Raw genomic sequence first — 10915 nt, forward strand, 5'->3', positions numbered from 1 at the left:
GACATTGGAGCTGCGGGCGCCCATTGGCTAGCGTGCGCGTCACTCCCTGCCAGCGGCGGCCTCCCCCCTCCCGCTGGTCCCGCCTCCCGCTCCTCCTCGTCGTCCCCGCCCCCCGCTCTGTTTTCTCGCGGCTGCCAGTCCAGCCGGCCTGCTGCCTCCACCGCCCAGTCCCCGCTCAGGTGTCACTGTGGCTGGCAGCCGGGGATGAGGGAAGGAGAATGGGCAGGGGGTCGCGGCTGGGAGGAGAGAGGCTCTAGCATGCCACCGGCAGCCCCGTTTGGCCTCCTCCCCTGGACCCCGCACACACACCCCGCGCCGCTTTGGCAGCCGTGCCTTGTCGGCTGGGTCAAAGCCGCAGTGTGAGTAGCCAAGCGCGGAGGGTGTCTCCGGGTGTGTGCGTGGCCCGCGAGAGAGCAAGAAGGAAGGAGGCGGAGAGGAGAGAAGGGGGTGGGGGTGAGAGGCGGCAGAGAGAGGGCGGAGGAAGGAAGAGCGCTGGGAGCTCCGCGGCCCGCCGCACAGCTGCTGGCTCTGCCGCAGCTGTCCGGAGAGAATCGCCAGAACGGCGACGAATAAACAACTTACCTTGGAGAGATGGGCTCCGCCTGTGATGGGTGTACGGTTATTTTGCTATCGGGGCTTTTGTGGGGGACGATGTAGTGGTTAGTAATGCTTTCCACCCGTGCATCCACACCTTCGGAGGAGGGGCCGCACCAGAACATCTCCGGCCAGGAACGTGGTGGAGCGTGCGGGCAGCTAATGGGTCGCGGGAGCGGGCTGTCCACTGAGGATGGAGACGGGAGTCCAGGCGACCCCGGGCAACTCTGAGTTACCTGGGGCAGCCCTGCTGGTCTCCAGGGAGAAATGGGGAGGGGGGAGGGAGCGGGAGAAACACAGGAGAGGGTCGCCTTTTCCTTGTTGACACTGCACACCCAGCGACTGGTTGTAACTGGTGACACCGCATCTCCGTTCCCAGCTCCTTTCCATCCCCTGGTACCCACCTGGTGGTATCCTCCCGTTGGAAGGAGTATGAAGGAGAGAATTGGAGATATGGGAGGCCAAAGAGTGACAGTGGCCCAAATGCTCCCTTCTGACCTGCCTCCTGCACCACAGAATGAGGAGCAGGGCTCTCTCTGCAAGAAGGTCACCTCTCCCCAACCAGCCTCGGCACCAAGGACGGGCAGAGGTTGGGGACAGGGATTAGATTAAAGTTAAAACTCAAAAAGAAGTTTTAGGAATTGGCTGATGACACTGGAGTGTGGCTTCAGCAGTGTGGGCTGCAAGGAATAGGAGCTCACACTGGGAGGCAAGTGAGCCTCTATGGAGGCCTTTTTAGCATAAGGAGACCATGCAGGGTATGTCCCTGGCTCAGAGAGATTGCCACTGACTCCAAATTCTGCTGCCCAGTTCACAACCCTAGGATTGTTTTGCAGTAATTAGGCAGACAGTACATTCAATAAATATGTATCCTACTCTTTTTATATGCCTGACACTGTGATAGGTAATTTGTGGTGGTGGTTGCAGAGGGGGGGATTGAAAAGGGCCCTTGCCAGTATTAAAGCCTAGTCCAGTAGAACAGTCATAAAAATATGAGCTCTGAGAAGCCAGTGTATTGCCTCAGGAAGGAGTTGCTGAGAACAGCCTCCTGAGCACAGGCAGAGCTAGTTGCTAAGGCAGATTTGGGAAGTTGGTCCCTGGCCAGATGGCACACAGCGAGGCAGAGATGCCAAGACCTGTGGGTGAAGAAGATGGCCTGCTTGAGGCAAGAGCAGGAAACCATGTCCAGGGATGCTCACTTCCAATGCCACAATGTTCTTTCCCACATATTGTAAACAGAGATATATTACCATTATTTGGACTCACTTTTCAGGTATTTAAAAAAAGAAAAGAAAAGAAAAAAAAAAAAAACACCTCTGAACCAAGCTCAGAGACTTAAAATGTCAGCACCATAGAAAAGTTTTATGATACAGATAGGAAATGAAGGCACACCTTTCAGGCACACCCTTCAGTCCGCTACAAGTCTAGGACACCTCCTAGCTGAGGTATGTGTGGGAAAAAAAATGTTATGAATCATAATCACATTACAACACATCTTATTATCATCAGGTGTCTTTAATGCATGTGTCTGTTTCCACACTTGCAACACAGACACATCTTAATCAAAATTGAACATTACTCTAAGGAAAACTAGACAGCAGCATATTAACTAGAAACTAGTTATATCTACATAGCTGACCTACTGATAGAGCCAAACCATCTTTTTTATTTAGATATTTCTTCAGATGTCCTACTCTCTGCTACTGGCATTTTTTTTTTAAATACTGTTAGATTGCCCTAGCAGTCCTTGATTATATTACCAATTGCATCAGATCACCTTAGACATGGAATTTACATTTTCAAGAAGTTACTGCAATTCCTGGATGCTAACTTCGACAATGTCCACTGTTTATGAAGAAAAAGAAGGAAAAAGAGAGAAAAAAACCTTAGTAAAAAACAACTTTCTGTCTACCAAAAGTTGTATTTCCTCTTCTTTAGTATACTTTTCTCTGCAAAGCATCTGGCTAGGTAGGGACTCCATTACCCAGCCTGTAACTGCTTGCATCTGAGTGGGTCCATGTGACTAGTTGTGGTCAGTGGGTTGTGGGCTAAAGTGTCCCATCACTTTCTGGCGAAGGCAGTTAAGCAGCAGATATGCATTCTCTAGCCTTTGGGCTCCCATCCTATAGCTGAACACAGAGGCTTCTAGGGTCCTGGAGGAGGTATAAGGTTGAAAGGAAAGAGTTGAGTGCCTAAACTACCACATACAGAAATGCTGCCCACCTACTAGAAATCTGCATTGGACTTTACATGAAAAAAAAATAACCTCTTAGTGTTGTTCCACTGAAATTTGGGGATATGTTTGTTAGGATAGCTAGTATCACCAAATTAGCCCACAAAAGTTATTATGTTAGTTCAAAAAGTAAAATCCAGAATTATTGTGTATCTGTTATATAACTACTAGAAGACTAGAAATATTCTTATTTTTTAATACATGAGCATCAAACTTTATTTGTAAATGAATTATTGATTTACCAGTTGTGTTTTGAACACCTGTTCTGTGCAAGGTACTATGCTAGATAATGCATAAATGTATAAAGGATTCAAGATTTAGTCCTTTCATTCAAGGATCTCAAAGTCTTGTTATATTAGAGCTGTACATATATTATCTCTGCAAACATTTAAGTGCAAGGTGCTACTTCATTAAAACTAATTATGAATATAAATATGTATAAAAAAATAAAATATTGAGGATTTGGAGTCATCTATACATTCAAATGCTCCAAGTCACAGCTTACCTCCATTGGTACACATTATAGAAAATGAATAATGTTTTAGTTTTCTATTGTGTTCTGCTAGATCTAGTAGCTTGTTTTTAAGAAAAAAAAAAAAAGGAAAGATATTTCTTTTTATATCCTGTTTTGAGAATAACTGGCTTTTGAAATTTTCAACTTTCCTTTGCTTCTTGAATGAATTACTATCATCCTGACATTAAGAGTTGAATAGTAACTTCTGGTTTTGTCTCTTCCAAGGCACACACTTCACTCTGAGTAGTTGATGGCAGGCAGCGGTCTGTCTGACCTATTCTTCCCTGAGCTGATGGAGCGTAGTGCTGAAGGGCCTGCAGAGGAGAGGGCCAATCCTCGTGGAGCCATGAATGTGTATGAGAATTTGATTTATTATCTTAAAGCTAATTCCTCCGACATTCACTTTTAACATGTTCTACCCTATTCACTATAGAGGCTTTATGAAATATATATTCAACTTGGATTTTATTTGAGGTTGAAACTAAAATGGCTTCTTATTGTTTATCTTTTGGATTCCTCTTGAGAGTTTATTGAGCCTTGTTTTTTCCCAGAAGGTAGTTTTACTCACTTAGGAAAGTTATTTTTCAAAGAACATAAAAAATTGTTGTACCAAAGGTATTCAGGAATAAATCTGGGTTTTTTTTTTCCAATTATGGATTGTATGCTAGGTTTAATATGGAGAGGATATATTTTACATAAAATTTGGCAAGACTATGGGTAATCATTATTAATTTGAATTTAATAAACATATTTTATATTTATTTATATTTGTATCTTCATCTCATATCCCAGTTCTGTGCACACAGTAAGTGCTCAACAAGTTTTGTTGAGTGAATTAAAAAAAGTCTATTGCCATCTAATATATGAGGCACTAGACTAAGTACCACAGCCCCTACTCTCAGGGATATTTCAATATTACTAATATATGTATACATATCTATATTTTATATCTATATATGCATGTCTATATATGTATATCTACATCTATACCTATATCTATATTCATATCTATATCTATATATACATACACACACACTGGAGAGAAATCTTATAGCCTTTTCTCCTAGGTAGTTTGAATTCTTATTTTATTATTAATTTAAAAATTATGAACAAATTAATGGCATCAAGTCATAAACGTTTACATTTGAAATAGCTATATACATGCTATTATGTTGATAATCCAAGAACTATTCATGCTGTAAAACTTTATGTATTCTGGCTTTTCTAAACTCAGAATTTCAGAATATTCGGCCTGAAATTAGCTGAAGTTTACCCTTGAAGTGCTTTGAGAACAACTTCAAGAACAGCAAATGACTTGGTAATCAAACTGAAGATACCACGTTGTGGAAGACCTGGTAAATCAATTTAGGACAAACCTTATCAAGCCCTCTAAAAGCACATCTGCATATATAAAATCAATACAGTAATTAGAAATGAGTTTCACTCTTCAAAGCTAGCAGAAATTTAACCTTACCTGAAGTAAGTTTTACCCATTATTGATTGGAAATTCATGAATTTGCAAGTAAATATTCTAGTAAAAAAGAATCTTGCACTCAGTCTAGCCATCTTTCCATTTACTTCTAATTAGTGGGATTTTATTTTGCTAGTATTCATGGTCATTGGAAAGCCTGTATTCAATAGGCAATTATTGAACCCCCTATGCATATCAGTCACTAGGAATATAACAGGAAAATATCAAAGTCTCTCCATTCATAAACCTTACATTCCAGTGAGGAGAGAGAGAGGATTAAAAGGAACAACTAAAAACAGTCACACATGCAGGTGAACCAAGTGGTAAAAATCATGTACAGTGGTAACAACACTGGAAGGAGTTGTGGACAGGTTGTTTAGGGAAGACCTCTCTGAGAAGGTAATATTTCAACAGAGATTCAAATGAAGCAAGGACAATACTTGTGCAGCTATCTGGAAAAAGGTTAAAGCGTGTGCAAAGGCCCTGATATGAGTCTCTTCAACATTTTTAAAGAACTGTCAAAGGAGGCCAGTGTAGTTTGAACACAATGACCTAGAGAAAGTGGTACGTGACGAGGTCAGAGAGGTAATGTAGGGTCAGATTATATAGGGCCTCATAGACCATAAAAAAGATTCTGAACATTATTCTGGTGAAATAAGTGGTATTTTATTAGGAAAGGGATATGATACCATCACTCTTTCGTAACAACTGACTCTGGATGCAGTGGTTGGAAGGGAACAGGGGCAGCAATGGGAAGACCAAGTAAGAGACTATTGTCACAATCCAGGCTACAAATAAGGTAGTTTGGATTATCAAGGAAGGAAGTGGTGAAAGGTATCCTGTTCCAACTATATTTTAAAAGTAGAGCTAACAGATTTACTGATGGATTGGATAGACTTTGTGGGAAAATGAAAAAGAGGAGTCAAGAACTCCAAGGTTTTGGGTCCGAGCAAAAAAAAAAGATGGAGTTGACCACTTACTGAGAAAAGTAACATTGGAAATGGAGAGCGTATTTTGTGGAGAAAATCTAAAGCTAGTTTTAGATATGCTAACTTTAGGGTGCATATTATACGTGGACGTGGAGATGGCAAGTAGGTTACTGGATATGTGAATCTGAACTTGGGAGGAAAAAGCAAGGCTGATGATGTAGTTGTGGCATCTTAGTAATTCTTTATTTTAGTTAGGGGGTAGGGAGAAGAGGAGGGACCAGCACATCTGGCAAAAAGGAGTAGTTTCTGGGGGAGAAATATGGTATCTCTGATGTCAAGCAAATGAAAGTGTCAACAATGCTGAAGGTTTGAGTAAAATGACAACTGAGAATTGACTATTGGTTTTGACAAAAGGGGAGTTCACTGGTGATCTTAACAAAGCAGTCTTTAAATAGCACCTTGGGACTTCCCTGGTGACACAGTGGTTAAGAATCTGTCTGCCAATGCAGGGGACATGAGTTCAATTCCTGGTCCGGTAAGATCCTACATGCTGGGAAGCAACTAAGCCTGTGCACCACAACTCCTGAGCCTGCTCTCTAGAGCCCGAGAGCCACAACTACTGAGCCTGTGTGCTGCGACTACTGAAGCCTGTGCAGCTAGAGCCCGTGCTCTGCAACAAGAGAAGCCACCGCAATGAGAAGACCATGCACTGCAATGAAGAGTAGCCTCGCTGCAACTAGAGAAAGCCCACGCGAAGCAAAAATAAAATAAAATAAAATAAAATAAAATAAAATAAAGAGCTCCTCATCAGTCTCTGACTCTTTATACTGACTTAGTCCCTTTTTCATGTTTATAATTACTTGACAGTACATGTGTGGGTGTGCTATGTCTATGATGTGTTTGCCTGTCTTCCTGCACCTAGATGATATAACCCTTAAGAGTAGGGAATTTGTCTTGCTCCCATTTGAATCTCCAGTGTTTAAAAGCTGTTCATTAAAAGAATAGGCTTACAATGCCCAGGTTAGTTTTTCTTAATTTTCTCAACAGTTGAAATAAGCATTTCAAGGGGGTTGGGGTGGGAGGATTAAGTGAAGGTGGTCAAAAGCTACAGACGTCTAAGATAACCTCTAGGGATGTAATCTAAAACATGGTGAGTATAGTCAGTAACCCTGTATCATATACTTGAATGTTGCTAAGAAATAGATCTTATAAGTTCTAATCACAAGGGAAAAAATTGTAATTATGTTAGGTGATGTATGTTAACTAATCTTACTGTGGTAACCATTTTGCCATATACACATTTATCGAATAATGTAGTACACCTTAAACTTATACAATGTTATATGTCAATTATATCTTGATAGAATGAAGGGAGAGGAAGAAAGAAGCATTTCAAAGCTTTTGTAGAAAAAAATAAAAGTTCATGTTTAGATTTTTTTTTAATTACAAAATCAACTTTCATAGAGTAAAAAGAATTGACTCACGCCTCCAGGATAAGAAATGGGATGGGAATTCAGGAGTTCCATTTTCCTGTGAGGTGTGTCTCTCACATGTCCCCATTATAAGAATAATTATGTGTGTAAATCCTGGGGAGGGCACAATGTTACTCATAGCTCCTCTTTCTTCAAATACACAAAAGGTTCTATTGTTTGCAACATCTGAATTATCCCTTGGTGATAAGTTAGGCCAGACATTAGCAATTTTCAGGGAGGAAGTGGGTAGAATTTGGGTGACGGTTGTTTAGAAGCAGTCTCTCAGAAGAGTTTCCTTCTCTCTTTCAGGGCGTCCTCGGTGTCCAGCCCACAGAATTGTAGACAGTCAGGGAAATTGTGCTAGATAGGCTTTCTGGTGCCCCTCCTGTCCACTCCCATTTTAGATAAAATGCTCCAGCCATAGCACCTGCTGAGTGACCATCAGTTCACAGGTTCAACTGCTGTCATCACAGAGGATTGACCAGGGTGGGTGATTATCTAACTAGAGAACACCTAAGGACTGGTGACCTTAACTTCCCAAACCTAATTTGCAAAGTAAACTAGGCTACATAGATACACTCTTGGAAAAGTATGGCTTAAAAATTCAGGGGAAAGTTGGGGGTGGTTGTTTGAATGAAAGGTCTTGCAGGCAGGAATTGAGATGGCCACTAGCAAATGATTCATGTGCAAGGTGGGTAAACAGATGAAGCCATTCAGGCCAGAGAGACCATAGGTCAGTTTCAGCAGGGCTGAAGGGAAGAGAGAGAGACAGAGACAGATTCCTAAATCTGTTTTCCTTTTTGTCCTCTCTAAGGCCTAGTTGTTTACATTTTTTCTGGATTTATGACAGCCCTCAATATCTGGACAACAAATCCTGTTTTCTAGAGCTGGTTTGAGATTTATGTTCCTTACAAACCTCAAAACACCTCACTCAATCATATGAAGGATAGAAAAGAGCAGCTAAGATTCTTACTTCATGCCCTCTGTGGGTTTTCAAAAGTTGACACCTTCTGATTGTAATGGTTCCTTTACTTCATTCAAAAAATGACTATAATATGCTCCCATCCACGCCCATCCCAGTTGTTTATACAGCACACTCAATGCCAAAAGTAAAAAGAGCATGGGACTTCCTTCTCTCGTGGTGCAGTGGTTAAGAATCGTCTGCCAGTGCAGGGGACACAGGCTCAATCCCTGGTCTGGGAAGATCCCACATACCGTGGAGCAACTAAGCCATGGGTCACAACTACTGAGCCTGTGCTCTAGAGCCCGCGAGCCACAACTACTGAGCCTGCATGCTGCAACTACTGAAGCCCACGTGCCCAGAGCCTGTGCTCTGCAACAAGAGAAGCCACTGCACTGAGAAGCCCTTGCACTGCAACAGAGTAGTTCCCTGCTCACCACAACTAGAGAAAGCCCGCATGCAGCAAGGAAGAGCTAATGCAGCCAAAAAAGGAAAAAAAAGAGCAAAAATAAGTATATGCGGGGGTGGGGGTGGGGAGAGAGACAGAGACAGAGACTCACTCTGCCTGAAGTCTTGGTTTGAAGCTATTTAACTGAATATGCTCTATGCCTGTTTCCATGTCACATTCAGGCAGGTTACAAGCTATGCTGCAGTAAAAGATGGAAAGATCTCAGTAACAACACAGTTTGAAGGCCTCTGCAGGCTTGGGCCACCCTCCAGGGCAGTCATCCTCCATGTGCTGGCGCAGCATTCCAACCTGCTTCAATCGGGCAACCAGAAGCACCCATATCAGCATTTCACAGTCACCCAGCAGGACAGGAGAGCCCTGGAGAGCTGAGCTCCAGAAATGAAGTGCTTCTGCCCAGAAATGACACTCACAAAGGACACTACGCAGAGTTCATTGACCTGAACCCTTCAATTGGCCACACCTAATTTCAATGCTGGCACAGAGATGTGATCCTCCCACACGTTCGAAATCAGAGGGAGGCCAGATATAAAGGTAATAATGCCAATCAGCAGTTCTAAATAATCGGTCTAACCCATGTGGGACTTCCATGCTACTTACTGATAGCCAGCTACTAGGACACACATCTTAGTTCTGTTTCACATGCCGAGATACTCCTGCATGCCTGTGGCTACTGATCTGCTTCTCATACTGAACATTTCCTATTCTGCTGCATGGCCTCTCCTAGACTGAACAGGTTATACTCCACTTAGCTCTATTTTGATCTCACTATATCTTCCTAAGGCTTGCAGTCCTACACCCAATCCTGGTTTCACCACCACTTCTTGTAATCTTGCTAGCTCCCTCTCAGGCCAAGGCTTGGTTTCTCCCTCACTCTCAACACTCTAGTGCCTTTGTCGATGGGTACTGTTGAGCAATAGCTGACAGTTGTTAATATTATACAAACTGGACGGGAAAAAAATGCTCTCTTAATGTGTCTTAGCTACAACGAGCAGCATTAACTTCTCTAATTTTCAAAGATGTGAGCAGATTATTTAGAAATATGAATGTATCTATATATAGCTATTACATATATGGAGCTGATTTTTGTGAGTCACTGCCATTTATAAGAAGTTAATATGACCACTTTAATAGTATGCAAACTTATTACACTGCATAAATGCCAAGTGGTTTCTGCAAATGCCATATTTTGGTACTATTTTGACACAACAAAACAAAATTGTTTTCTTCTTACTCTATGAGTCCTGCAGTATGATGAGTATCCTTTCGTGTTAACCTGACTAGGCTACGACACCCAGTTGTTTAACCAAACACTAGTCTGAGTTGTGCTGTGAAGGTATTTTATAGATGTGGTAACATCTACAATCAGCTGATTTTCAGTGAGGGGCTTACCCTTGATAACACGGATGGGCCTCATCCAATTAGTTGAAGGCCTTAAGAGCAAAAGCTGAGGTTTCCTGGAGAAGAAAGAATTCTGCTTTGTGATTGCAGCGTCAGCTCCTGCCTGTTTCAAGCCAGCCAGTCTGCCCTACAGATTTCAGATGCATCAACTCACAATCGTGTGAGCCAATTCTGTAAACAAATCTCTTTATATACACATACACACACAAAGATATGTACATATCTATCTCCTACTGGTTCTCTTTCTAAACCCTGATTGATGCCTGAAATATATATATATATATATATATACACACATATATATATATATATATTTCTTTTTTTTTCTAATTCAAGGTCAGCAGTTATTCTAAATATCACGAAAGAATGTTTCTTTCTATATCTGTTATCTCTCAGTCTGTCGATCTCTTTCTCACACGTGAATGCACACACACACACAAACAAACACATCACATAGGACCATATTATATATTTATTAAAAGCTAAAGTTTCTAATTTAATTCTTTAGGGTAAAAGTTCATTTTGTTTCTCTCACTCATGGCCCAAATGAAGAATTTGTATTACCAACTTCCCAGGTAATTCTAATGGATAGTCAGCATCTAAGGTTTGGGTCCCCAGATGTAGATCTTGAGATGAAGATTCACATAAAAGTGATTTATTAAAGGATGTTCCAAGGAAAAACCACAGAAAAGTACAGCAAGTGACAAGGAAGGGAAGGAAGCTGGATAAGAGACTGATGTCAAGCAAAGGAGGTACTTTGGTTCAGTCCTGCAGGGCACCTCTGCAGACCTATAAGTCACACCTCCAAGCTGTCCTCATCAGGGACCCATCAGGGACCAGAATGCTGAGTGTTTTACCAGTAGTCATTGGTGGA

At 41.9% G+C, this 10915-nt stretch overlaps 1 long non-coding RNA gene across 1 annotated transcript; it reads left to right on the forward strand.

Annotated features, from left to right (window-relative positions):
- The first annotated feature begins 143 nt into the window (after nucleotides 1–143).
- On the forward strand, nucleotides 144–6493 carry LOC130849958 (uncharacterized). The gene is made up of 4 exons (XR_009052814.1): nucleotides 144–359; nucleotides 3567–3695; nucleotides 4576–4696; nucleotides 6251–6493. It is a non-coding gene; the product is annotated as an uncharacterized LOC130849958 (long non-coding RNA).
- Nucleotides 6494–10915: the final 4422 nt, after the last annotated feature.

The sequence above is a fragment of the Hippopotamus amphibius genome, chromosome 3, assembly GCF_030028045.1.
Source record: "Hippopotamus amphibius kiboko isolate mHipAmp2 chromosome 3, mHipAmp2.hap2, whole genome shotgun sequence".
NCBI lineage: Eukaryota > Metazoa > Chordata > Mammalia > Artiodactyla > Hippopotamidae > Hippopotamus > Hippopotamus amphibius.